Source organism: Aristolochia californica, unplaced genomic scaffold, assembly GCF_029961685.1.
Source record: "Aristolochia californica isolate CCGP_79_NKW_82.1479 unplaced genomic scaffold, dmAriCali1.0.hap1 SCAF_5, whole genome shotgun sequence".
NCBI classification, from domain to species: Eukaryota; Viridiplantae; Streptophyta; class Magnoliopsida; order Piperales; family Aristolochiaceae; genus Aristolochia; species Aristolochia californica.
This window is the reverse complement of record NW_027182214.1, coordinates 14,757,830-14,781,282: the sequence shown is the minus strand read 5'-3', so window position 1 is coordinate 14,781,282 and position 23,453 is coordinate 14,757,830.

The window sequence follows — 23,453 nt, the reverse complement described above, 5'->3', positions numbered from 1 at the left end:
GTACCCTCTTTTCTTAAATCAAAACTTTGATTTTTCGCTCTCCCTTCATCCCGAAAACAAACAAGGCTAAAAGCTTACAACAAAATGAAAATTTTATAGTTGATGTATGGAAAAAATTTAAAACAATAACAAATATAAATAAAGAAAATTTATTCACCCAACACAAATGAACACAAAAGTTTTATTATCCAATTTTTTGAAATTCCACTAGTTTAACCCTAATAGCTTGGAATTTTCCAAGAAAGAGATTCCATCCACACATGTTTTAAAAATGGATATGCATGCTTGAAACATGTTAATGATGCAAATGATGAAAAACTTTTAAAGAGAATAACAAATGCTCATTAAATTCTCAAGTGAACTTGCGATGGGATATTCAAACTTGCCATTATTTTGCCCATTTGCAAACAGATGACATAATTAATCATAGATGATTGTAATGTGATTTATCATGCGTAACGGGCTATATTTTTGTATGAAATGACTTATGGATTGCAATTCAACACTCAGTTAAAAATCCTCAGCCACCAAATTTTCCCCACTATTGCAAAACCTGAGATATAAAAACGAAAAAGTGCTTACAATCCCTAAAAATTACCGACACTCTTTGGAATTATCTCTCTACATATGTGCATTTTGCTTTTCCATTTTAGATGTACACTTTTTTCTTAAATCAAAACTTTGAGATTTCGCTCTCCCTTCATCCGAAAACAAACAATGCAAAAAGGTCACAACAAAATGAAAATTTCATAGTTGATGTACGGAAAAAATTTAAAACAATAAAAAAAGTAAATGAAGAAAATTTATTCACACACGACAAATGAACACAAAAGTTTTGTTATCCAAGTTGGAGAAATTCCACTAGTTTAACCCTAATTGCTTGGAATTTTCCATGAAAGAGATTTCATCCACACATGTTTTAAAAATGGATATGCATGTTTGAAACATGTTAAAGATGCAAATGAGGTATGGATGCAAAGCTTTTAAAGAGAATAATAAACGCTCATTGAATTCTCAAGTGAAATTGCAGTGGGATATTTACCCGAGTCAAACATGCCATTATTTTGCCCATTTGCAAAAAGCTGACATAATTAATCATAGATGATTTTAATGTGATTTGTCATGCGTAACGGCTATATTTTTGTATGAAATGACTTATGGATTGTAATTCAACACTCAGTTAAAAATCCTCCGCAACCCATTTTTCCCGACGATTGCAAAACCTAAGATATAAAAATGAAAAGGTGCTTACATTCCGTAAAAATTACAGACTCTCTTTGGAATTATCTCTCCCTACATATGTGCGTTGTGCATTTTCGTTTTATATGTACACATTTTTCTTAAATCAAAACTTCGAGTTTTTCGCTCTCCCTTCATCCCGTAAACAAAAAAGGCTAATAGATCACAACAAAATGAAAATTTCATAGTTGATGTACGAAAAAAGTTTAAAACAATGAAAAATGTAAATGAAGAAAATTTATTCACACACCGCTAATGAACACAAAAATTTTGTTATCCAAGTTTGGGAAATTCCACTAGTCCAAAACTAATATCTTGGAATTTTACGTGAAGGATATTTTTTCTACACTTGTTTTAAAAATGGATATGCATGCCAGAAACATGTTAAAGATTCAAATGACCTATGGATCCGAAGCTTTTAAAGAGAATAACAGACGCTCATTAAATTCTCAAGTGAACGTGAGCTGGGATATTTGCCCGAGTCAAACAAGCCATTATTTTGTCCATATTCAAAAAGTTGAGCTAACAATCATAGATGATTGTAAAGTGATTTATCATGCGTAACGGGCTATATTTTTGTATGACATCACTTATGGATTGCAATTCAACACTCAGTTAAAAATCCTCTACCACCAATTTTTCGCGATGATTGCAAAACCTGAGATATAAAAACTAAAAAGAGCTTACAATCCCTATAAATTAAAGACACTCTTTGGAATTATCTCTCCCTACAATTGTGCATTGTGCTTTTCCATTTTAGATGTACACTCTTTTCTTAAATCAAAACGTTGACTTTTCGCTCTCCCTTCGTCCCGAAAACAAACAAGGCAAAAAGCTTACAACAAAATGAAAATTTTATAGTTGATGTATGGAAAAAATTAAAAAGAATAACAAATATAAATAAAGAAAATTTATTCACCCAACACAAATGAACACAAAAGTTTTGTTATCCAATTTTTGGAAATTCCACTAGTTTAACCCTAATAGCTTGGAATTTTGCAAGAAAGAGATTTCGTCCACACATGTTCTAAAAATGGATATGCATGTTTGAAACCTGTTAAAGATGCAAATGATGAAAAGCTTTTAAAGAGAATAACAAACGCTCATTAAATTCTCAAGTGAACTTGCGGTGGGATATTTACCCGAGTCAAACATGCCATTATTTTGCCCATTTGCAAACAGCTGATATAATTAATCATAGATGATTGTAATGTGATTTATCATGCGTAACGGGCTATATTTTTGTATGAAATGACTTATGGATTGCAATTCAACGCTCAGTTAAAAATCCTCAGCCACCAATTTTTCCCCACGTTTGCAAAACCTGAGATATAAAAACAAAAAGGTGATTACAATCCCTAAATATTATAGACACTCTTTGGAATTATCTCTCTCTAAATATGTGCATTGTGCTTTTCCGTTTTAGATGTACACTTTTTTCTTAAATCAAAACTTTCACTTTTCGCTCTCCCTTCATCCCGAAAACAAACAATGCAAAAAGCTCACAGCAAAATGAAAATTTCATAGTGGCTGTACGGAAAAAGTTTAACACAATAAAAAAAGTAAATGAAGAAAATTTATTCACACACCACAAATGAACACAAAAGTTTTGTTATCCAAGTTTGAGAAATTCCACTAGTCCAAAACTAATATTTTGCAATTTTGCAAGCATGAGATTTTTTCCACACATGTTTTAAAAATGGATATGCATGTTCGAAACATGTTAAAGATTCAAATGACCTGTGGATCAGAAGCTTTTAAGGAGAATAAAAAACGCTCATTAAATTCTCAAGTGAACGTGCGGTGGGATATTTGCTCGAGTCAAACAAGCCATTATTTTGCCCATTTTCAAAAAGTTGAGCTAACAATCATAGATGATTGTAAAGTGATTTGTCATGCGTAACGGGCTATATTTTTGTATGATATGACTTATGGATTTGAAGTCAACACTCAGTTAAAAATCGCCCGCCTCCCCCGTTTCCCGACGATTGCAAAACCTTAGATATAAAAACGAAAAAGTGCATACAATCCCTAAAACATACGGACACTCTTTCGAAATATCTCTCTCTACATTTGTGCATTGTGCATTTCCATTTTCGATATACACTTTTTTCTTAAATCAGAACTTTGAGTTTTCGCTCCCACTTCATCCCGTAAACAAAAGAGGCAAAAAAGATCACAACAAAATAAAAACTTTATAGTTGATGTGTGGAAAATATTTAAAATAATAACTAATGTAAATAAAATATATCTATTCACACACCACAAATGAACACAAAAGCTTTGTTATCCAAGTTTGGGAAATTCCATTAGTCCAACCCTATTAAGCTTGGAATTTTACATGAAGGAGATTTTTTCTACACATGTTTTAAAAATGGATATACATGCTTGAAACATGTTAAAGATTCGAATGACCTTTGGATCCAAAGCTTTTAAAGAGAATAACCAACGCTCATTAAATTCTCAAGTGAACGTGCGATGGGATATTTACCAGAGTCTAACAAGTCATTATTTTGCCCATTTTCAAAAATTTGATCTAACAATCATAGATGATTGTAATGTGATTTGTCATGCGTAACGGGCTATTTTTTTGTATGAAATGACTTATGGATTGCAATTCAACACTCAGTTAAAAATCCTCTACCACCAATTTTTCCAGACGATTGCAAAACCTGAGATATAAAAACTAAAAAGAGCTTACAATCCCTAAAAATTATAGACACTCTTTGGAATTATCTCTCCCTACAATTGTGCATTGTGCTTTTACATTTTTGATGTACACTCTTTTCTTAAATCAAAACTTTGACTTTTCTCTCTCCCTTCATCCCGAAAACAAACAAGGCAAAAAGATTACAACAAAATGAAAATTTTATAGTTGATGTATGGAAAAAATTTAAAACAATAACAAATATAAATAAAGAAAATTTATTCAGCCACCAAAAATGAACACAAAAGTTTTGTTATCCAATTTTCGGAAATTCCACTAGTTTAACCCTAATAGCTTGGAATTTTGCAAGAAAGAGATTTCGTCCACACATGTTTTAAAAATGGATATGCATGTTTGAAACATGTTAAAGATGCAAATGAGCTATGGATTCAAAGCTTTTAAAGCGAATAACAAACGCTTATTAAATTGTCAAGTGAACTTGCGGTGGGATATTTACCCGAGTCAAACATGCTATTATTTTGCCCATTTGCAAAAAGCTGACATAATTAATCATAGATGATTGTAATGTGATTTATCATGGGTAACGGGCTATATTTTTGTATGAAATGACTTATGGAATGCAATTCAACACTCAGATAAAAATCCTCCGCAACCCATTTTTCCCGATGATTGCAAAACCTGAGATATAAAAACGAAAAGGTGCTTACAATCCCTAAAAATTACAGACACTCTTTGGAATTATCTCTCTCTACATATGTGCATTGTGCATTTCCATTTTAGATGTACACATTTTTCTTAAATCAAAACTTCGAGTTTTTCGCTCTCCCTTCATCCCGTAAACAAAAAAGGCAAATAGATCATAGCAAAATGAAAATTTTATAGTTGATGTACGAAAAAATTTTAAAACAATAAAAATAGTAAATGAAGAAAATTTATTCACACACCACAAATGAACACAAAAGTTTTGTTATCCAAGTTTGGAAAATTCCACTAGTCCAAAACAAATATCTTGGAATTTTACATGAAGGTAATTTTTTCTACACATGTTTTAATAATTTATACGCAAGCCAGAAACATATTAAAGGTTCAAATGACCTATGGATCCAAAGCTCTTAAAGAGAATAACAAACGCTCATTAAATTCTCAAGTGAACGTGCGATGGGATGTTTACCCGAGTCAAACAAGCCATTATTTTGCCCATATTCAAAAAGTTAATCTAACAATCATAGATGATTTTAAAGTGATTTGTCATGCGTAACGGGCTATATTTTCTTAAGAAATGACATATGGATTTGAAGTCAACACTCAGTTAAAAATCGCCCGCCTCCCCCGTTTCCCGATGATTGCAAAACCTTAGATAAAAAATTGAAAAAGTGCATACGATCCCTACAACATACAGACACTCTATGGAAATATCTCTCTCTACATTTTTGCATTGTACAGTTCCATTTTAGATGTACACTTCTTTCTTAAATCAGAACTTTGAGTTTTCGCACCCCTTCATCGCGTAAACAAAAAAGGCAAAAAAGATCAGAACAAAATAAAAATTTTAGAGTTGATGTGTGAAAAATATTTAAAATAAAAACCAATGTAAATAAAAAATATGTATTCACACACCACAAATGAACACAAAAGTTTTCTTATCCAAGTTTGGGAAATTCCATTAGTCCAACCCTTTTAAGCTTGGAATTTTACATGAAGGAGATTTTTTCTACACATGTTTTAAAAATGGATATGCATGCATGAAACATGTTAAAGTTTCAAATTACCTATGGATCCAAAGCTTTTAAAGAAAATAACAAACGCTCATTAAATTCTCAAGTGAACGTACGGTGGGATATTTACCCGAGTCTAACAAGTCATTGTTTTGCCCATTTTTAAAAATTTGATCTAACAATCATAGATGATTGTAAAGTAATTTGTCATGCGTAACTGGCTATATTTTTGTAAGAAACGACTTATGGATTTGAAATCAACACTCTGTTAAAAATCGCCAACCTCCCCCATTTCCCGACGATTGTAAAACCTTAGATATAAAAATGAAAAATTGCATACGATCCATAAAACATACAGACACTCTTTGGAAATATCTCTCTCTACATTTGTGCATTGTGCATTTCCATTTTAGATGTAAAATTTTTTCTTCAATCAGAACTTTGAGTTTTCGTTCCCCTTCATCCCATAAACAAAAAAGGCAAAAAAGATGTCAACAAAATAAAAATTATATAGTTGATGTGTGAAAAATATTTAAAATAATAACTAATGTAAATAAAAAATATCTATTCACACACCAAAAATGAACACAAAAGTTTTGTTATCCTAGTTTGGGAAATTCCATTAGTCCAACCCATTTAGGCTTGGAATTTTACATGAAGGAGATTTTTTCTACACATGTTTTAAAAATGGATATGCATGCTTGAAACATGTTAAAGATTCAAATGACCTATGGATCCAAAGCTTTTAAAGAGAATAAGAAACTCTCATTAAATACTCAAGTGAACGTGCGGTGGGATATTTACCCGAGTCTAACAAGTCATTATTTTGCCCATTTTCAAAAATTTGATCTAACAATCAAAGATGATTGTCAAGTGATTTATCATGCGTAACGGGCTATATTTTTGTATGAAATTACTTATGGATTGCAATTCAACACTCAGTTAAAATTCCTCTACCACCAATTTTTCCCGACAATTGCAAAACGTGAGATATAAAAACTAAAAAGAGCTTACAATCCCTAAAAATTACAGACACTCTTTGGAATTATCTCTCCCTACAATTGTGCATTGTGCTTTTCCATTTTAGATGTACACTCTTTTCTTAAATCAAAACTTTGACTTTTCGCTCTCCCTTCATCCCGAAAACAAACAAGGCAAAAAGCTTACAACAAAATGAAAATTTTATAGTTGATGTATGGAAGAAATTTTAAAAAATAACAAATATAAATAAAGAAAATTTATTCACCCAACACAAATGAACACAAAAGTTTTGTTATCCAATTTTTGGAAATTCCACTAGTTTAACCCTAATAGCTTGGAATTTTGCAAGAAAGAGATATCGTCCACACATGTTTTAAAAATGGATATGCAGGTTTGAAACATGTTAAAGATGCAAATGAGCTATGGATGCAAAGCTTTTAAAGAGAATAACAAACGCCCATTAAATTCTCAAGTGAACTTGCGGTGGGATATTTACCCGAGTCAAACATGTCATTATTTTGCCCATTTGCAAAAAGCTGACATAATTAATCATACATGATTGTAATGTGACTTATCATGCGTGACGGGATATATTTTTGTATGAAATCACTTATGGATTGCAATTCAACACTCGGGTAAAAATCCTCCGCAACCAATTTTTCCCGACGATTGCAAAACCTGAGATATAAAGATAAAAAGGTGCTTACAATCCATAAAAATTACAAACACTCTTTGGAATTATCTCTCTCTACATATGTGCATTGTGCTTTTCCATTTTAGATGTACACTTTTTTCTTAAATCAAAACTTTGACTTTTCGCTCTCCCTTCATCCCGAAAACAAAAAAGGCAAAAAGCTCACAGCAAAATGAAAATTTCATAGTTGATGTACGAAAAAAGTTTAAAATATTAAAAAAAGTAAATGAAGAAAATTTATTCACACACCACAAATGAACACAAAAGTTTTGTTATCCAAGTTTGGGAAATTCAACTAGTCCAAAACTAATATCCTGCAATTTTGCAAGCAGGAGATTTTTTCCACACATGTTTTAAAAATGGATATGCATGTTTGAAACATGTTGAAGATTCAAATGACCTGTGGATCAGCAGCTTTTAAAGAGAATAACAAACGCTCATTAAATTCTCAAGTGAACGTGCGGTGGGATATTTGCCCGAGTCAAACAAGCCATTATTTTGCCCATATTCAAAAAGTTGAGCTAACAATCATAGATGATTGTAAAGTGATTTGTCATGCGTAACGGGAAACATTTTTGTACGAAATGACATATAGATTTGAAGTCAACACTCAGTTAAAAATCGCCCGCCTGCCCTGTTTCCCGATGATTGCAAAACCTTAGATATAAAAACAAAAAAGTGCATAAGATCCCTAAAACATACAGACACTCTTTTGAAATATCTCTCTCTACATTTGTGCGTTGTGCATTTCCTTCTTAGATGTACACTTTTTTCTTAAATCAGAACTTTGAGTACTCCCTCCCCCTTCATCCCGTAAACAAAAAAGGCAAAAAAGATCACAACAAAATAAAAAATTTAAAGTTGATTGTGGAAAATATTTAAAATAATAACGAATTTAAATAAAAAATATCTATTCACACACCACAAATGAACACAAAAGTGTTGTTATCCAAGTTTGGGAAATTCCATTAGTCCAACCCTATTAATCTTGGAATTTTACATGAAGGAGATTTTTTCTACACATGTTTTAAAAATGGATATGCATGCTTGAAACATGTTAAAGATTTAAATGACCTACGGATCCTAAGATTTTAAAGAGAATAACAAACGCTCATTAAATTCTCAAGTGAACGTGCGGTGGGATATTTACCCGATTCTAACAAGTCATTATTTTGCCCATTTTCAAAAATTATCTAACAATCATAGATGAATGTAAAGTTATTTATCATGTGCAACGGCCTATATTTTTGTATGAAATGACTTATGGATTGATATTCAACACTCAGTTAAAAATCCTCTGCCTCCAATTTTTCCCGACGATTTCAAAACCTGACATATAAAAACTAAAAAGAGCTTCGAAGCCCTAAAAATTGCAGACACTCTTTGGAATTATCTCCGTCTACAATTGTGCATTTTGCTTTTCCATTTTAGATGTACACTCTTTTCTTAATTCAAAATTTTGACCTTTCGCTCTCCCTTCATCCCGAAAACAAACATGGCAAAAAACTTACAACAAAATGAAAATTTTATAGTTGAGGTATGGAAAAAATTTAAACCAATAACAAATATAAATAAAGAAAATTTATTCACCCAACACAAATGAACACAAAAGTTTTGTTATCCAATTTTGGGAAATTCCACTAGTTTAACCCTAATAGCTTGGAATTTTGCAAGAAAGAGATTTCGTCCACACATGTTTTAAAAATGGATATGCATGTTTGAAACATGTTAAAGCTGCAAATGAGCTATGGATGCAAAGCTTTTAAGGAGAATAACAAACGCTCATTAAATTCTCAAGTGAACTTGCGGTGGGATATTTACCCGAGTCAAACATGCCATTATTTTGCCCTTTTGCAAAAAGCTGACATAATTAATCATAGATGATTGTAATGTGATTTATCGTGCGTATTGGGCTATATTTTTGTATGAAATGACTTATGGATTGCAATTCAACACTCAGTTAAAAATCCTCCGCAACCCATTTTTACCGACGATTGCAAAACCTGAGATATAAAAACGAAAAGGTGCTTACAATCCCTAAAAATTGCAAACACTGTTTGGAATTATCTCTCTCTACATATGTGCATTGTGCATTTGCATTTTAGATGTACACATTTTCCTTAAATCAAAACTTCGAGTTTTTCGCTCTCCCTTCATCCCGTAAACAAAAAATGCAAATAGATCACACCAGAATGAAAATTTCATAGTTGATGTACGGAAAAAGTCTAAAACAATTAAAAAACTAAATGAAGAAAATTTATTCACACACCACAAATGAACACAAAAGTTTTCTTATCCAAGTTTGGGAAATTCCACTAGTGCAAAACTAATATCTTGGAATTTTACATGAAGGAGATTTTTTCTACACATCTTTTAAAAATGGATATGCATGCCAGAAACATGTTAAAGATTCAAATTACCTTTGGATCCATAGCTTTTAAAGAGAATAACAAACGCTCATTAAATTCTCAAGTGAACGTGCCATGGAATATTTGCCCGAGTCAAACAACCCATTATTTTGCCCATATTCAAAAAGTTGAGCTAACAATCATAGATGATTGTAAAGTGATTTGTCATGCGTAATGGGCTATATTTTTGTAGGAATTGACTTATGTATTTGAAGTCAACACTCAGTTAAAAATCGCCCGCCTCCCCCGTTTCCCGACGATTGCAAAACCTTAGATATAAAAACGAAAGAGTGCATACGATCCCTAAAACATACAGACACTCTTTGGAAATATCTCTCTCTACATTTGTGCATTGTGCATTTCCATTTTAGATGTACACTTTTTTGTTAAATCAGAACTTTGAGTTTTCGCTCGCCCTTCATCCCGTAAACAAAAAAGGCAAAAAAGATCGCAACAAAATAAAATTTTTATAGTTGAAGTGTGGAAAATATTTAAAATAATAACTAATATAAATAAAAATATCTATTCACACACCACAAATGAACACAAAAGTGTTGTTATCCAAGTTTGGGAAATTCCATTAGTCTAACCCTATTAAGCTTGGAATTTTACATGAAGGAGATTTTTTCTACACATGTTTTAAAAATGGATATGCATGTTTGAAACATGTTAAAGATTCAAATGACCTATGGATCCAAAGCTTTTAAAGAGAATAACAAACGCTCATTAAATTCTCAAGTGAACGTGCGGTGGGATATTTACCCGAGTCTAACAAGTCATTATTTTGCCCATTTTCAAAAATTTGATCTAAAAAGCATAGATGATTGTAAAGTGATTTATCATGCGTAACGGGCTATATTTTTGTATGAAATGACTTATGGATTGCAATTAAATACTTAGTTAAAAATCCTCTGCCACCAATATTTTCCGACGATTGCGAAACCTGAGATATAAAAACTAAAAAGAGCTTACAATTCCTAAAAATTACAGAGACTCTTTGGAATTGTCTCTCCCTACAATTGTGCATTGTGCTTTTCCATTTTAGATGTACACTTTTTTCTTCAATCAAAACTTCGTGTTTTTCGTTCTCCCTTCATCCTGTAAACAAAAAAGGCAAATAGATCACAGCAAAATGAAAATTTCATAGTTGATGTACGGAAAAAGTTTAAAACAATAAAAAAAGTAAATGAAGAAAATTTATTCACGCACCAGAAATGAACACAAAAGTATAGTTATCCAAGTTTGGGAAATTCCACTAGTCCAAAACTAATATCTTGGAATTTTACTTGAAGGAGATTTTTTCTACACATGTTTCAAAAATAGATATGCATGCCAGAAACATGTTAAAGATTCAAATGGCCTATGGATCCATAGCTTTTAAAGAGAATAGCAAACGCTCATTAAATTCTGAAGTGAACGTGGGGTGGGATATTTGCCCAAGTCAAACATGCCATTATTTTGCCCAAATTCAAAAAGTTGAGCTTACAATCATAGATGATTGTAAAGTGATTTTTCATGCATAATGGGCTATATTTTTGTAGGAAATGACTTATGGATTTGAAGTCAACACTCAGTTAAAAATCACCCGCCTCCCCCGTTTCCCAACAATTGCAAAACCTTAGATATAAAAATGAAAAAGTGCATACGATCCCTAAAACATTCAGACACTCTTTGGAAATATCTCTCTCTACATTTTTGCATTGTGCATTTCCATTTTATAAGTACACTTTTTTGTTAAATCAGAACTTTGAGTTTTCTCTCCCCCTTCATCCCGTAAACAAAAAAGGCAAAATAAATCACAACAAAATAAAATTTTTATAGTTGATTTGTGGAAAATATTTAAAATAATAACTAATGTAAATAGAAAATATCTATTCACACACCACAAATGAACACAAAAGTTTTGTTATCCAAGTTTTGGAAATTCCATTAGTTGAACCCTTTAAGCTTGGAATTTTACATGAAGGACATTTTTTCTACACATGTTTTAAAAATGGATACGCATGCTTGAAACATGTTAAAGATTCAAATGACCTATGGATCCTATGCTTTTAATGAGAATAAGAAACGCTCATTAAATTCTCAAGTGAACGTGCGATGGGATATTTACCCGAGTCTAACAAGTCATTATTTTGCCCATTTTCAAAAATTTGATCTAACAATCATAGATGATTGTAAAGTGATTTATAAGGCGTAGCGTGCTATATTTTTGTATGAAATGACTTATGGATTGCAATTTAACACTCAGGTAAAAATCCTCTACCACCAATTTTTTCTTACAATTGCAAAACCTAAGATACAAAAACTAAAAAGTGTTTACAATCCCTAAAAATTATAGACACTCTCCCTACAATTGTGCATTGTGCTTTCCATTTTAGATGGTCACCTTTTTCTTAAATAAAAACTTTGACTTTTCGCTCTGCCTTCATCCCGAAAACAAACAAGGCAAAAAGCTTACAACAAAAAGAAAATTTTATTGTTGATTTATGGAAAAAAATTAAAACAATAACAGATATAAATAAAAAAAATTTATTCACCCAACACAAATGAACACAAAAGTTTTGTTATCCATTTTTGGGAAATTCCACTAGTTTAACCCTAATAGCTTGGAATTTTGCAAGAAAGAGATTTCATCCACCCATGTTTTAAAAATTGATATGCATGTTTGAAACATGTTAAAGATGCAAATGAGCTATGGATGCAAAGCTTTTAGAGAGAATAACAAACGCTCATTAAATTCTCAAGTGAACTTGCGGTGGGATATTTACCCGAGTCAAACATGCCATTATTTTGCCCATTTGCAAAAAGCTGACATAATTAATCATAGATGATTGTAATGTGATTTATCGTGCGTAACGGGCTATATTTTTGTATCAAATGACTTATGGATTGCAATTCAACACTCAGTTAAAAATCCTCTGCACCCCTTTTTTCCCGATGATTGCAAAACCTGAGATATAAAAATGAAAAGGTGCTTACAATCCCTAAAAATTACAGACACTCTTTGGAATTATCTCTCTCTACAAATGTGCATTGTGCATTTCCGTTTTAGATGTACACATTTTTCTTAAATCAAAACTTTGAGTTTTTCGCTCTCCCTTCATCCCATAAACAAAAAAGGCAAATAGATCACAGCAAAATGAAAATTTCATAGTTTATGTATGGAAAAAGTTTAAAAAAATAAAAAAAGTAAATGAACAAAATTTATTCACACACCACAAATGAACATGAAAGTTTTGTTATCCAAGTTTGGGAAATTCCACTAGTCCAAAACTAATATCTTGGAATTTTACATGAAGGAGATTTTTTCTACACATGTTTTTAAAATGGATATGCATGCCAGAAACATGTTAAAGATTCAAATAACCTATGGATCCAAAACTTTTAAAGAGAATAACAAACGCTCATTAAATTCTCAAGTGAACGGGCGGTGGGATATTTGCCCGAGTCAAACAAGCCATCATTTTGGCCATTTTCAAAAGTGGAGCTAACGATCATAGATGATTGTAAAGTGATTTGTCATGCGTAACGGGCTATATTTTTGTAGGAAATGACTTATGGATTTGAAGTCAACACTCAGTTAAAAATCGCCCGCCTCCCCCGTTTCCCGACGATTGCAAAACCTTATATATAAAATCAAAAAAGTGCGTACGATCCCTAAAACATACAGACACTCTTTGGAAATATCTCTCTCTACATTTTTTCATTGTACAATTCCATTTTAGATGTACACTTTTTTCTTAAATCAAAACTTTGAGTTTTCGCTCCCCCTTCATCCTGTAAGCAAAAAAGGCCAAAAAGATCACAACAAAATAAAAATTTTATAGTTGATGTGTGAAAATATTTAAAATAATAACTAATGTAAATAAAAAATATCTATTCACACACCACAAATGAACACAAAAGTTTTGTTATCCTAGTTTGGGAAATTCCATTAGTCCAACCCATTTAGGCTTAGAATTTTACATGAAGGAGATTTTTTCTACACATGTTTTAAAAATGGATATGCATGCTTGAAACATGTTAAAGATTCAAATGAGCTATGGATCCAAAGCTTTTAAAGAGAATAACAAACGCGCTTTAAATTCTCAAGTTAATGTGCGGCGGGATATTTACCCGAGTCTAACAAGTCATTATTTTGGCCATTTTCAAAAATTTGATCTAACAATCATAGATGATTGTAAAGTGATTTATTATGCGTAACAGGCTATATTTTTGTATGAAATGACTTATGGATTGCAATTCAGCACTTAGTTCAAAATCCTCTGCCACCAATTTTTCCCGACGATTGCAAAATCTAAGATATAAAAACTAAAAAGAGCTTACAATCCCTAAAAATTACAGACATTCTTTGGAATTATCTCTCCTTGCAATTGTGCAAAGTGCTTTTCGATTTTAGATGTACACTTTTTTGTTAAATCAAAAGTTTGACTTTTCGCTCTCCATTCATCCCGGAAGGAAAAGAGGTAAAAAGCTTACAAGAAAAGGAAAATTTTATAGTTGATGTATGGAAAATATTTAAAAAATAATAAATATAAATAAATAAAATTTATTCACCCAACACAAATGAACACAAAATTTTGTTATCCAATTTTGGGAAATTCCACTAGTTTAACCCTAATAGCTTGGAATTTTGCAAGAAAGAGATTTCATCCACACATGTTTTAAAAATAGATATGCATCTTTGAAACATGTTAAAGATGCAAATGAGCTATGGATCCAAAGCTTTTAAAGAGAATAACGAACGCTCATTAAATTCTCAAGTGAACTTGTAGTGGGATATTTACCCGAGTCAAACATGCCATTATTTTTCCCATTTGCAAAAAGGTGACATAATTAATCATAGATGATTGTAATGTGATTTATCATGCATAATGGGTTATATTTTTGTATGTAATGACTTATGGATTGCAATTCAACACTCAATTAAAAATCCTCTGCAACCCATTTTTCCCGACGATTGCAAAACCTGGGATATAACAACGAAAAGGTGCTTACAATCCCTAAAAGTTACAGACACTCTTTGGAATTATCTCTCTCTATATATGTGCATTGTGCATTTCCGTTTTAGATGCACACATTTTTCTTAAATCAAAACATCGAGTTTTTCGCTCTCCCTTCATCCCATAAACAAAAAAGGCAAATAGATCACAGCAAAATGAAAATTTCATAGTTGATGTATGGAAAAAGTTTAAAACAATAAAAAAACTAAATAAAGAAAATTTATACACCCACCACAAATGAACACAAAAGTTTTGTTATCCAAGTTTGGGAAATTCCACTAGTCCAAAACTAATATCTTGGAATTTTACATGAAGGAGTTTTTTTCTACACATGTTTTAAAAATGGATATGCATGCCAAAAACATGTTAAAGATTCAAATGACCTATAGATCAAAAGCTTTTAAAGAGAATAACAAACGCTCATTAAATTCTCAAGCGAACGTGCGGTGGGATATTTGCCCGAGTCAAACAAGCCATTATTTTGCCCATATTCAAAAAGTAGAGCTAATAATCATAGGTGATTTTAAAGTGATTTGTAATGCGTAACGGACTATATTTTTTTAAGAAATGACTTATGGATTTGATGTCAACACTCAGTTAAAAATCGCCTGCGTCCCCCGTTTTCCGACGATTGCAAAACCTTAGATATAAAAACGAAAGAGTGCATACGATCCCTAAAACATACAGACACTCTTTGGAAATATCTCTCTCTACATTTGTGCATTGTTCATTTCCATTTTAGATGTACACTTTTTTCTTAAATCAAAACTTTGAGTTTACGCTCCCCCTTCATCCCATAAAGTAAAAAGGCAAAAAAGATCACAACAAAATAAAAATTTTATAGTTGATGTGTGGAAAATATTTAAAATAATAACTAATGTAAATATAAAATATCTATTCACACACCACAAATGAACCCAAAAGTTTTGTTATCCAAGTTTTGGAAATTCCATTAGTCTAACCCTATTAAGCTTGGAATTTTACATGAAGGAAATTTTTTCTACACATGTTTTAAAAATGGATATGCCTGCTTGAAACATGTTAAAGATTCAAATGACCTATGGATCCAAAGCTTTTAAAGAGAATAACAAACGTTCATTAAATTCTCAAGTGAACATGCGGTGGGATATTTGCCCGATGCCAATTTTCAAAAATTTGATCTAACAATCATAGAAGATTGTAAAGTTATTTATCATGCATAACGGGCTATATTTTTGTATGAAATGACCTATGGATTGCAATTCAAAACTCAGTTAAAAATCCTCTGCCACCAATTTTTCCCAACGACTGCAAAACCTGAGATATAAAAACTAAAAAGAGCTTACAATCCCTAAAAATTACAGACACTCTTTGGAATTATTTCTCCCTACAATTTTGCATTGTGCTTTTCCATTTTGGTTGTACACTTTTTTCTTAGATCAAAAGTTTGACTTTTCTCTCTCCCTTCATCCTGAATACAAAAAAGGCAAAAAGCTTACAACAAAATGAAAAATTTATAGTTGATGTATGGTAGAAATTTAAAACAATAACATATATAAATAAAGAAAATTTATTCACCTAACACAAATGAACACAAAAATTTTGTTATCCAATTTTCGGAAAATCCACTAGTTTAACCCTAATAGCTTGGAATTTTGCAAGAAAAGGATTTCATCCACACATGTTTTAAAAATGGTATGCATGTTAGAAACATGTTAAAGATGCAAATGATGCAAAGCTTTTAAAGAGAATAACAAACGCTCATTAAATTCTCAAGTGAACTTGCGGTGGGATATTTACCCAAGTCAAACATGCCATTATTTTGCCCATTAGCAAAAAGCTGACATAATTACTCATAGATGATTATAATGTGATTTATCTTTCGTAACGGGCTGTATATTTGTATGAAATGACTTGTGGATTGCAATTCAACACTCAGTTAAAAATCCACCGCAACCCATTTTTCCCGACGATTGCAGAACCTGAGATATAAAAGCGAAAAGGTGCTTACAATCCCTAAGAACTATAGACACTCTTTGCAATTATCTCTCTCTACATATGTGCATTGTGTATTTCCGTTTTAGATGTACACATTTTTCTTAAATCAAAACTTCGAGTTTTTTGTTCTCCCTTCATCCCGTAAACAAAAAAGGCAAATAGATCACAGCAAAATGAAAATTTCATAGTTGATGTACGGAAAAAGTTTAAAACAATAAAAAAATTAAATGAAGAAAATTTATTCACACACCAAAAATGAACACAAAAATTTTGTTATCCAAGTTTGGGAAATTCCACTAGTCCAAAACTAATATCTTGGAATTTTACATGAAGGGGATTTTTTCTACACAAGTTTTAAAAATGGATATGCATGCCAGAAACAAGTTAAAGATTCAAATGACCTATGGATCCATAGCTTTTAAGGAGAATAACAAACGCTCATTAAATTCTCAAGTGAACGTACGGTGGGATATTTGCCCGAGTCAAACAAGCCATTATTTTGCCCATATTCAAAAAGTTGAGCTAACAATCATAGATGATTGTAAAGTGATTTGTCATGCGTAACGGGCTATATTTTTGTAGGAAATGACTTTTGGATTTGAAGTCAACACTCAGTTAAAAATCGCCCGCCTCCCCCGTTTCCCGACGATTGCAAAACCTTAGATATAAAAACGAAAAAGTGCATACGATCCCTAAAACATATAGACACTCTTTGGAAATATCTCTCTCTACATTTGTGCATTGTGCATTTCCATTTTAGATGTACACTTTTTTGTTAAATCAGAACTTTGATTTTTCGCTCCCCCTGCATCCCATAAACAAAAAAGGCAAAAAAGATCACAACAAAATAAAAATTTTATAGTTGATGTGTGGAAAATATTTAAAATAATAACTAATGTAAATAAAAGATATCTATTCACACACCACAAATGAACACAAAAGTTTTTTTATCCAAGTTTGGGAAATTCCATTAGTTCAACCCTATTAAGCTTGGAATTTTACATGAAGGAGATTTTTTCTAAACAAGTTTTAAAAATGGATATGCATTCTTGAAACATGTTAAAGATTCAAATGACCTATGGATCCAAAGCTTTTAAAGAGAATAACAAACGCTCATTAAATTCTCAAGTGAACGTGCTGTGGGATATTTACACGAGTCTAACAAGTCATTATTTTGCCCTTTTTCAAAAATTTGATCTAACAATCATAGATAATTGTAAAGTGATTTATCATGCATAGTGTGCTATATTTTTGTATGAAATGACTTATGGATTGCAATTCAACACTCAGTTAAAAATCCTCCGCAACCCATTTTTCCCGACGATTGTAAAACCTGAGATATAAAAACGAAACGGTGCTTACAATTCCTAAAAATTACAGACACTCTTTGGAATTATTTCTCTCTATATATGTGCATTGTGCATTTCCGTTTTAGATGTACACATTTTTCTTAAATCAAGACTTCGAGTTTTTCGCTCTCCCTTCATCCCGTAAACAAAAAAAGCTAAATGAAGAAAATTTATTCACACACCACAAATGAACACAAAAGTTTTGTTATCCAAGTTTGGGAAATTTCACTAGTCCAAGACTAATATCTTGGAATTGTACATGAAGGAGATTTTTTCTACACAAGTTTTTTCTACACTCTTTGGAAATATCTCTCTCTACATTTGTGCATTGTGCATTGTGCATTTCCATTTTAGATGTACACTTTTTTCTTAAACCAGATCTTTCAGTTTTCGCTCCCCCTTCATCCCGTAAACAAAAAAGGCAAAAAAGATCACAACAAAATAATATGCAAATGAGCTATGGATTGTGCATTTCCGTTTTAGATGTACACATTTTTCTTAAATCAAAACTTCGAGTTTTTCACTCTCCCTTCATCCCGTACACTAAAAAGGCAAATAGATCACAGCAAAATGAAAATTTCATTGTTGATGTTGGGAAAAAGTTTAAACAATAAAAAAAGTAAATGAAGATAATTTATTCACACACCACAAATGAACACAAAAGTTTTGTTATCCAAGTTTGGGAAATTCCACTAGTCCAAAATTTATATATTGGAATTTTACATGAAGGAGATTTTTTCTACACATGTTTTAAAAATGGATATGCATGCCAGAAACATGTTAAAGATTCAAATGACCTATGGATCCAAAGCTTTTCAAGAGAATAACAAACGCTCCTTAAATTCTCAAGTGAACGTGCAGTGGGGTATTTGCCCGAGTCAAACAAGCCATTATTTTGCCCATATTCAAAAAGTTGAGCTAACAATCATAGATGATTGTAAAGTGATTTGTCTTGCGTAACGGGCTATATTTTTGTAAGAAATGACTTATGGATTTGAAGTCAACACTCAGTTAAAAATCGCCCGCCTCCCCCATTTCCCGACGATTGCAAAACCTTAGATATAAAAACGAAAGAGTGCATACGATCCCTAAAACATACAGACACTCTTTAGAAATATCTCTCTCTACATTTGTGCATTGTGCATTTCCATTTTAGATGTACACTTTTTTCTTAAATTAGAACTTTGAGTTTTCGCTCCCCCTTCATCCTGTAAACAAAAAAGGCAAAAAAGATCACAACAAAATAAAATTTTTATAGTTGATGTGTGGAAAATATTTAAAATAATAACTAATGTAAATAAAAAAAATCTACTCACCCACCACAAATGAACACAAAAGTTTTATTATCCAAGTTTGGGAAATTCCATTAGTCCAACCCCATTAAGCTTGGAATTTTAGATGAAAGAGATTTTTTCTACACATGTTTTAAAAATGGATATGCATGCTTGAAACATGTTCAAGATTCAAATGACTTATGGATCCAAAGCTTTTAAAGAGAATAACAAACGCTCATTAAATTCTCAAGTGAACGTGCGGTGGGATATTTACCCGAGTCTAACAAGTCATTATTTTGCCCATTTTAAAAAATTTGATCTAACAATCATAGATGATTGTAAAGTGATTTATCATGCCTAACGGGCTATATTTTTGTATGAAATGACTTATGGATTGAACTTCAACACTCAGTTAAAAATCCTCTGCCACCAATTTTTCCCGACGATTGCAAAACCTGAGATATAAAAACTAAAAAGAGCTTACAATCCCTAAAAATTACAGACACTCTTTGGAATTATCTCCTCCTACAATTGTGCATTGTGCTTTTCCATTTTAGATGTACACTTTTTTCTCAAATCAAAACTTTGACATTTCGCTCTACCTTCATCCAAAAAACAAACAAGGCAAAAAGTTACAACAAAATGAAAATTTTATAGTTGATGTATGGAAAAATTTTAAAACAATAAAAAATATAAATAAAGAAAATTTATTCACCCAACACAAATGAACACAAAAGTTTTGTTGTCCGATTTTGGGAAATTCCACTAGTTTAACCCTAATAGCTTGGAATTTTGCAAGAAAGAGATTTCATCCACACATGTTTTAAAAATGGATATGCATGTTTGAAACATGTTAAAGATGTAAAGCTTTTAAAGAGAATAACAAACGCTCATTAAATTCTCAAGTGAACGTGCGGTGGGATATTTACCCGAGTCTAACAAGTCATTATTTTGCCTATTTTCAAAAATTTGATCTAACAATCATAGATGATTGTAAACTTATTTACCATGCGTAATGGGTTATATTTTTTTATGAAATGACTTATGGATTGCAATTCAACACTCAGTTAAAAAATCCTCTGCCACCAATTTTTCCCTACGATTGCAAAACCTGAGATAAAAAAACCAGAAAGAGCTTACAATCCCTAAAAATTATAGACACTCTTTGGAATTATCTCTCCCTACAATTGTGCATTGTGCATTTCTATTTTAGATGTACACTCTTTTCTTAAATCAAAACTTAGACTTTTCGCTCTCCCTTCATCCCGAAAACAAACAAGGCAAAAAACTTACAACAAAATGAAAATTTTATAGTTGATGTATGGAAAAAATTTAAAACAATAACAAATATAAATAAAGAAAATTTATTCACCCAACACAAATGAACTCAAAAGTTTTGTTATCCAATTTTGGGAAATTCCTCTAGTTTAACCCTAATAGCTTTAAATTTCACAAAACAGAGATTTCATCCACACATGTTTTAAAAATGGATATGCATGTTTGAAACATGTTAAAGATGCAAATGAGCTATGGATGCAAGGTTTTAAAGAGAATAACAAACGCTCATTAAATTCTCAAGTGAACTTGCGGTGGTATATTTACCTGAGTCAAACATGCCATTATTTTGCCATTTTGCAAAACGCTGACATAATTAAACATAGATGATTGTAATGTGATTTATCATGCATTACAGGCTATATTTTTGTATGAAATGACTTATGGATTGCAATTCAACATTCAGTTAAAAATCCTCTGAAACCCATTTTTCCCGACGATTGCAAAACCTAAGATATAAAAACGAAAAGGTACTTACAATCCCTAAAAATTAAAGAAAATCTTTGGAATTATATCTCTCTACATTTGTGCATTGTGCATTTCCGTGTTAGATGTACACATTTTTCTTAAATCAAAACTTCGAGTTTTTCGCTCTCCCTTCATCCCGTAAACAAAAAAGGCAAATAGATCACATCTAAATGAAAATTTCATAGTTGATGTAAGGAAAAAGTTTAAAAAAATAAAAAAAGTAAATGAAGAAAATTTATTCACACACCACAAATGAACACAAAAGTTTTGTTATCCAAGTTTGGGAAATTCCACTAGTCCAAAACTAATATCTTGGAATTTTACATGAAGGAGATTTTTTCTACACATGTTTTAAAAATGGATAGGCATGCCAGAAACATGTTAAAGATTCAAATGACCTATGGATCCAAAGCTTTTAAAGAGAATAACAAACGCTCCTTAAATTCTCAAGTGAAAGTGCGGTGGGAATTTCCCGAGTCAAACAAGCCATTATTTTGCCCATATTTAAAAAGTTGAGCTAACAATCATAGATGATTGTAAACTGATTTGTCATACGTAACGGGCTATATTTTTTTAAGAAATGACTTATGGATTTGAAGTCAACACTCAGCTAAAAATTGCCCGCCTCCCCCGTTTCCCGATGATTGCAAAACCTAAGATCTAAAAACGAAAGAGTGCAAACGATCCCTAAAACAAAAAAACACTCTTTGGAAATATCTCTCTCTAAATTTGTACATTGTGCATTCCCATTTTAGATGTACACATTTTTCTTAAATCAGAACTTTGAGTTTTTGCTCCCCCTTCATCCCGTAAACAAAAAAGGCAAAAAAGATCACAACAAAATAAAAATTTTAGAGTTGATGTGTGGAAAATATTTAAAATAATAACAAATGGAAATAAAAAATATCTATTCACTCACCACAAATAAACACAAAAGTTTTGTTATCCAAGTTTGGGAAATTCCATTAGTCCAACCCTATTAAGCTTGGAATTTTACATGAAGGAGATTTTTTCTACACATGTTTTAAAAATGGATATGCATGCTTGAAACATGTTAAAGATTCAAATGACCTATGGATCCAAAGCTTTTAAAGAGAATAATAACAAACGCTCCTTAAATTCTCAAATGAACGTGTGGTGGGATATTTACCCGAGTCTAACAAGTCATTATTTTGCCCATTTTCAAAAATTTGATGTAACAATCATAGATGATTGTAAAGTGATTTATCATGCGTAACGGGCTATATTTTTGTATGAAATGACTTATGGATTGCAATTCAACACTCAGTTAAAAATCCTGTGCCACCAATTTTTCCCGACGATTGCAAAACCTGAGATATAAAAACTAAAAAGAGCTTACAATCCCTAAAAATTGCAGACACTCTTTGGAATTATGTCTCCCAACAATTGTGCATTGTGCCTTTCTATTTTAGATGTACACTTTTTTCTTAAATCGAAACTTTGACTTTTCGCTCTCCATTCATCCCGAAAACAAACAAGGCAAAAAGCTTACAACAAAATGAAAATTTTATAGTTGATGTATGAAAAAAATTTAAAACATTAAAAAATATAAATAAAGAAAATTTATTCACCCAGCACAATTGAACAAAAAAGTTTTGTTATCCAATTTTGGGAAATTCCACTAGTTTAACCCTAATAGCTTGAAATTTTGCAAGAAAGAGATTTCATCCACACATGTTTTAAAAATGGATATGCATGTTTGAAACATGTTAAAGATGCAAATGAGCTATGGATGCAAAGCTTTTAAAGAGAATAACAAACGCTCATTAAATTCTCAAGTGAACTTGCGGTGGGATATTTACCCGAGTCAAACATGTCATTATTTTGTCCATTTGCAAAAAGCTGACATAATTAATCATAGATGATTGTAATGTGATTTATCATGCGTAACGGGCTATATTTTTGTATGAAATGACTTATGGATTGCAATTCAACACTCAGTTAACAGTCCTCCGCAACCTATTTTTCCCGACGATTGCAAAACCTGAGATATAAAAACGAAATGGTGCTTACAATCCCTAAAAATTATAGACACCCTTTGGAATTATCTCTCTCTACATATGTGCAATGTGCATTTTCGTTTTAGATGTACACATTTTTCTTAAATCAAAACTTCACATTTTTCGCTCTCCCTTCATCCCGTAACCAAAAAATGCAAATAGATTACAGGAAAATGAAAATTTCATAGTTGATTTACGGAAAAAGTTTAAAACAATAAAAAAATATATGAAGAAAATTTACACTAGTCCAAAACTAATATCTTGGAATTTTACATTTTTTCTACACATGTTTTAAAAATGGATATGCATGCCAGAAACATG